The sequence below is a fragment of the Bison bison genome, unplaced genomic scaffold, assembly GCF_000754665.1.
Source record: "Bison bison bison isolate TAMUID 2011002044 unplaced genomic scaffold, Bison_UMD1.0 scf7180017864281, whole genome shotgun sequence".
Classification (NCBI taxonomy): domain Eukaryota; kingdom Metazoa; phylum Chordata; class Mammalia; order Artiodactyla; family Bovidae; genus Bison; species Bison bison.
This window is the reverse complement of record NW_011494853.1, coordinates 1,364,443-1,370,093: the sequence shown is the minus strand read 5'-3', so window position 1 is coordinate 1,370,093 and position 5,651 is coordinate 1,364,443. Positions and strand designations below refer to the sequence as shown.

The 5,651-nt window shown below is 42.1% G+C and overlaps 1 pseudogene; it reads right to left on the bottom strand.

Annotated features, from left to right (window-relative positions):
* The window catches only part of LOC104995506, a 33,763-nt pseudogene extending 29,548 nt beyond the window's left edge, over positions 1–4,215 (bottom strand).
* Between the last annotated feature and the right edge of the window lie 1,436 nt (positions 4,216–5,651).

Sequence of the window (5,651 nt, the reverse complement as noted above, 5' to 3'; positions counted from 1 at the left end):
AAAGTGATGGGACTGGATGCCATGATTTTCATTTTTTGAATGTTGAGTATTAAGCGAACTTTTTTACTCTCCTCTTTCACCTTCATCAAGAGGCTCTTTAGTTACTCTTCACTTTCTGTTGTAAGGGTGGTGTCATCTGCATATCTGAGGTTATTAATATTTCTCCAAGCAGTCTTGATTCCAGCTTGTGCTTCATCCAGCCTGGCATGATGTACCCTGCATAGAAGTTAAATAAGCAGGTGACAATATACAGCCTTGATGTACTCCTTTCCCAATTTAGAACCATTGTTTCATGTCCATGTCAGTCCATTGTTTCATGTCCAGTTCTAACTGTTGCTTTTGAACTGTATACGGGTAACATGGTCTGGCGTTTCCATCTCTTTAAGAATTTTCCAGTTTCTTATGATCAACATAGTCAAAGGCTTTAGCCTAGTCAGTAAAGCAGAAATGTATGTTTTTCTAGAATTATCTTGCTTTTTCTATAATCCAATGGATATTGGCAATTTGATCTCTGGTTCCTCTGCCTTTTCTAAATCCAGCTGAAATACATGGAAGTTCTCAGTTCATGTGCTGTTGAAACCTAGCTTGGAGAATTTTGAGCATTACTTTGACAGTGAGTGAAATGAGTACAATTGTGCAATAGTTTGAACATTCTTTGGCATTGCCTTTCTTTGGGTTGTAATGAAAGCTGACCTTTTCCAGTCCTGTGGCCACTGCTGAGTTTTCCAAATTTGCTGGCATATCCACGTTGGCTCAGATCAAATACTTAGACAGGATTGAGCCCTTATTATGTATCATTTCAAGTTCTCTTATCCTCACTGCTCTCAGTTTTGCTCTAGCTTCTGTGTTGCAATTGTCAAGTGTCAGGTTTTCCTGCAGCCTCAGCATCCCCACAGATAGGATGTGAGCTCCCCACCCAGGTGAGCAGGTGCACCAGTGTGATGAGACTAGACCCTGCCACAAACCCCCTTCTTGTCCTCCCCTGACTATGACCTAGTGACATTCAAATACACCATGGAAATCCCCTTATGTCTTTTTCTTGTGTAACTCCACCTGACCTCCAGTACTTTCCCTTGTTCATGGGTCTGCACATCCCATTTTGAGTCAGCAGTCCTGGTTTAAGCCTTTTCTATTGATCCCTGTCCCTTGTACCCAGTGCTGGTACTCTGTCTCTCTAGGAACTGTGAGTATAAAATACTTTGTTTTCCTGCACCCCTCCAAATCCCCTCTTGTAACTGCACATGTCTGACCACCCCACGAAAGAATGCAAGCTACCATGATGAACTTAATTCATAGAAGTCCAGACTGGCAGTTATATATGTAAGAAGCATTTGACCTCGCCTCCCTGTCTCCTATGAACACCACCGAGACCTGAAGCATCCAGTGACCAATGGGTATGGAGACTTTCTCTCCAGGGACAATCAAGCCCTTCTTCTCCCTTGAACACCTAACATTCAAGGAGTCACTGGCTCACTGGAATTTTCACCCAAGAGTGTTCTAAAGGCTGCGATCCATATTCTCATAATTATTCTGGGAATGAGACTGAGGTTTCTCCTGATGGGGAAACCCATCAAACCCATATAAAATTCCTTTATATGCCAAAGAGCTCTTACCTGAGCAGATTGCCCCAGCATCCTTGTCATGGGAATGGCCCTCAGGATGATGGTCTTTCACAGTAGGATAACTACACTTTGTGATAACTGATTTTGGCCCTTTGCAGTAAATATGATGAAATCAAATGGGGCCGATTCCTAGTTCAAATTTATCCCCTTTGGGAGTATCAACAGCACCTCCACACCCCAGCTGTCTCCACACCACAGCTGCCTCCTCTATGCTCCACTTGTGATTATTCACTGTGCCCCATGCTCCTTGGTGCTTCACTTCCACTCTCCCCTCACAGCTGTGGGCTCCATCCTTCAGCCTCACCTCCAGATCTGCAAGACAGACACAGACACAGGACATGAGAGAGATTTTAGGAGATCATGTAGTAGTATACTGACAAGTATTTTTTAAAATAAATCCTCTGGATGCTGCCCTCTCTTTAAATATGCCCAAGGCTACTAGGGCCCAGCTTCCCCATCTCAGTTTCAGCTCACAGCCTGGAATCCAGAGAAGAATGCTCCCTCTCCTTCCCTGTCCATAGGGAGCATCTCATCCAGCTTAGGAACAGAGGGCTGGGGTAATAAGCTCTGAAGTGTCCAAGTTATTCCTGTTGCCTGGTATGTATGTCCTTGTGTAATCTCCTGACTAAAATGTAACGAGTAACATGCATCTAACAAATGCAATTGACAAAGTGTTGAGATGTCAGTTAGATTAGGTTTCAAGGTGATTCTGGTTTCCCCTTGGTGACCTATCTTACTCTTTCTCTCTTGCTTTAATGAAGCGAGCTGCCATGCTGTGAGCTGTGAATGGTGAGACTAGCAAGACAAGGAAACAAGCAAGGCCTCTAGGCAACAACCAGCAAAGGATTGAGACTCTCAGCTAAACAGTTCACCAAGGTCTGAATGCTGCTAATAGCCAGGTGAGCACTTTTGGCAATATGTATCCATGATTAAACATTCAGATGATTACATCCTTGTGAGACATCATGAGTCAGGGGACCCAGGTAAGTCATGTCAATTCCTGACTTACAGAAAGTGTGAGAAACCAGGTGTTTGCTGACTTAAGCTTCCAAGTTCAGCAGTAATTTGTAGCAGAACAACACATAACTAATGTAGGGCTTCCCTCCAGAGTCAGAAGACAGGGCTGAACAAGCTGGAGGGTTATACATGAGCCTTCACTGCTTCATCCAGATGAGACTTCCTCCTGTGTGATCAGGTCTGCTGCATGGTCACTGGGGGTTCCTACAACCTGGAACTGGGGCTCAAACCACCTTTCTCTGTTACATCAGGTTCTCACACCATGCCTCAGGCTCCCGCTTGGCTGTCAGGAACTGACTTTCCTGTGACCATGAATTGGTTCCATTAGTTCTGAATTTGGGTCAGAAAGTGAGACTCTTTCTTATATTCTAATGAGATGTGATCCCTGGGCCACCATTAACACTGCTCAGGTCTCCACCACCCTCCCCCATCCCCCACCCCATGTGCTCTCACACAAGGGAAACAGAAGTGATGCATCACAGAGGGAATATCTGGGGAAATGCTGAACTGGAGAAGATCCTGGTGTGTAGTCGGCTCAGGCAGGTGGTCACAACAAGATACAGCAGCCTGACTGGTTAAACAACAGAAATGTATTTATCTTATCACAGTTCTGGAGGCTGGTAAGTCCATGATCAATGTGCTGGCAAGGTGCTCACAAGGTCTCATTGTGAGACCTCTTCTCTTGACTTTCTGGCCATGGCTCCCTCACTGTGTGCTCACCTGGGCTTTCCAGTTACATGAGCATCTGGAGAGAGGGAGGAAGAGGCGTCTCATCCTCTTCTCATAAGGTCACATATCGCATTAGGGCCACATCCTTATGACCTTGTTTATGCTTACTTACATCCTAAAGGCCCTGTCTCCTACTTGGTCACTGTGAGGGGTAGGGCTTAAGTATATGAACTTTGGAGGGACATAGTTCCATCCATGGACCTGTACATCTCATCTAGGAAGGAAATAAAGATAATGGTGAAGAGGTAAATAATACAGTAGATATAGGGAGCCATGCTGTGATGCTTACTCAGACTTTTTATAATCTGACACTGAGATGAGTGTAGAGGATTGAAATGGGATAGTAAAAGTACAAAAGAAGGTACCTTTGTTAGTATTAAAATTTTATGTTGGAGGCACATCTTGTGCTGTAAATGCAGAAAATAGTAAGACCATGTTCCTGGTTTCATGTACCTTTTACCTAGTTGAGGACACAAACAAACAAGTAGATGATCTCATTATTGTGATAAGTTCCGAGAGATCATCGCATTATGGTAGGCTAGGTATTGAAGCTATTTCGTCTGCTGAAAACAAAGTGGAATAAATTCCGAAAAATCACCTTAAAAGTGACAAAGAGCTGACAAGGTGAGAACAAAATGTCAGACCAAAGCTGCAGGTAAAATGGAAATTCTCCAATTTAAGAAGGATGGGTTAAATCTGGTACCAAAAAAAGAGAGAGAGAGAGACATATAGGAGAAATTTTATATTTGCTAAAGAAGTAGATTTCATATTATTAAAAGTGCTCACAAAAAGTACCCCAACCTTCAAAGGCCAGCACTTCCACAGAGCTCAGAAACAATTCCCACATCCAGATAAAGGAAGAAAGGGCGGGAAGGAGTAAGAGCAGGAAGGAAACGTAGCACAGAGGCTGTGGTGAATGTGGGAGTTGACCTGGCCTGCATCAGAAATGCCAGTCTTCCCTCCAGCAATTCTTGCAAATTCAGCCCTTCCCCATTCTGTACCTCAGTACCTCAGTCTTTTTCAACTAGTGAAGCACCTCACAAATCTTTCTCCAGAACCACCTGAAGTCTACTCTTTATGTCATACAAGCTCCTCTACATTATTGTTGTTGTTCAACTGCTCAGTCGTGTCCAGCTCTTTGTGAATCCATTGGCTGTAGCATGTCATTGTTTCTACAACTGGATTCCTCCTAAACACAGTTCACGACTTCCAACAATTCACTACAGAGGATAAAATTTCTCTTCCATACCCAACTCCTCAAACTGAGAGGAAAAAACTCCAAGAGTTCAATTTCAATTAAAATAATGAAAATATCGACCTTATTAAAATTAGAATAACAATGCTATTCTAATCTTATCTTTGCTGAATTACTGCTAGGTTTACTTGCCAGCACTAACACATGTTCCTGAAAATATAGAAAAAGCAAACCTGTAGGAAGAAACTGGAGAGTAGATTAATAGAAGAAAACTGGAATACTTCATGAAAATGTCAGAGTATACAGTATAGCAAGGTGATCAGAGAGTAGAAACTGCAATCATGGTATAACCCTGTATGGGAGACAGCAAAAGAGACACTGATGTGTAGAACAGTCTTTTGGACTCTGTGGGAGAGGGAGCGGGGAATGATTTGGGAGATTGGCATTGAAACATGTATAATATCATATAAGAAATGAATTGCCAGTCCAGGTTTGATGCAGGATACACGAAGCTTGGGGCTGGTGCATTGGGATTACCCAGAGGGATGGTATGGGGAGGGAGGTGGGAGGGGGGTTCAGGATGGGGAACACGTGAACATGGTGGATTCATGTTGATGTATGACAAAACCAGTACAATATTGTAAAGTAATTAGCCTCTAATTAAAATAAATAAATTTAATTTTAAAAAAAATAAATAAATGCCAGAGCACTCTCAAATCTTATATTTTAAAGAATATCCTATCCTACCTGGAATTAATAACAAAGCATAAATTTTCTTAAAATGGTAACATGAGAAGCTCCAATATGGCTCAAAATTTTAACAGTTCAATCCATTTTTTATTCATTTCTGATTTGTCAAAATCAAGCAAGTCTTCCTGTAGTGTTTCCACATGTTTATCTACACTTGGAACCATGATTAGGACATTGTGACAATAAGGAGAATGCTGGAAATGCTAGAAAACAAGACTTCTTAAACCAAACACTCCTAAGTAAAACCAAATGCCCTTTGAAAATAATTATTTTTAATCATAACACTGTATTAAAGAGGATAGAAGAAAACTTTTGGGGAGATGAACAAGTTTATGGCA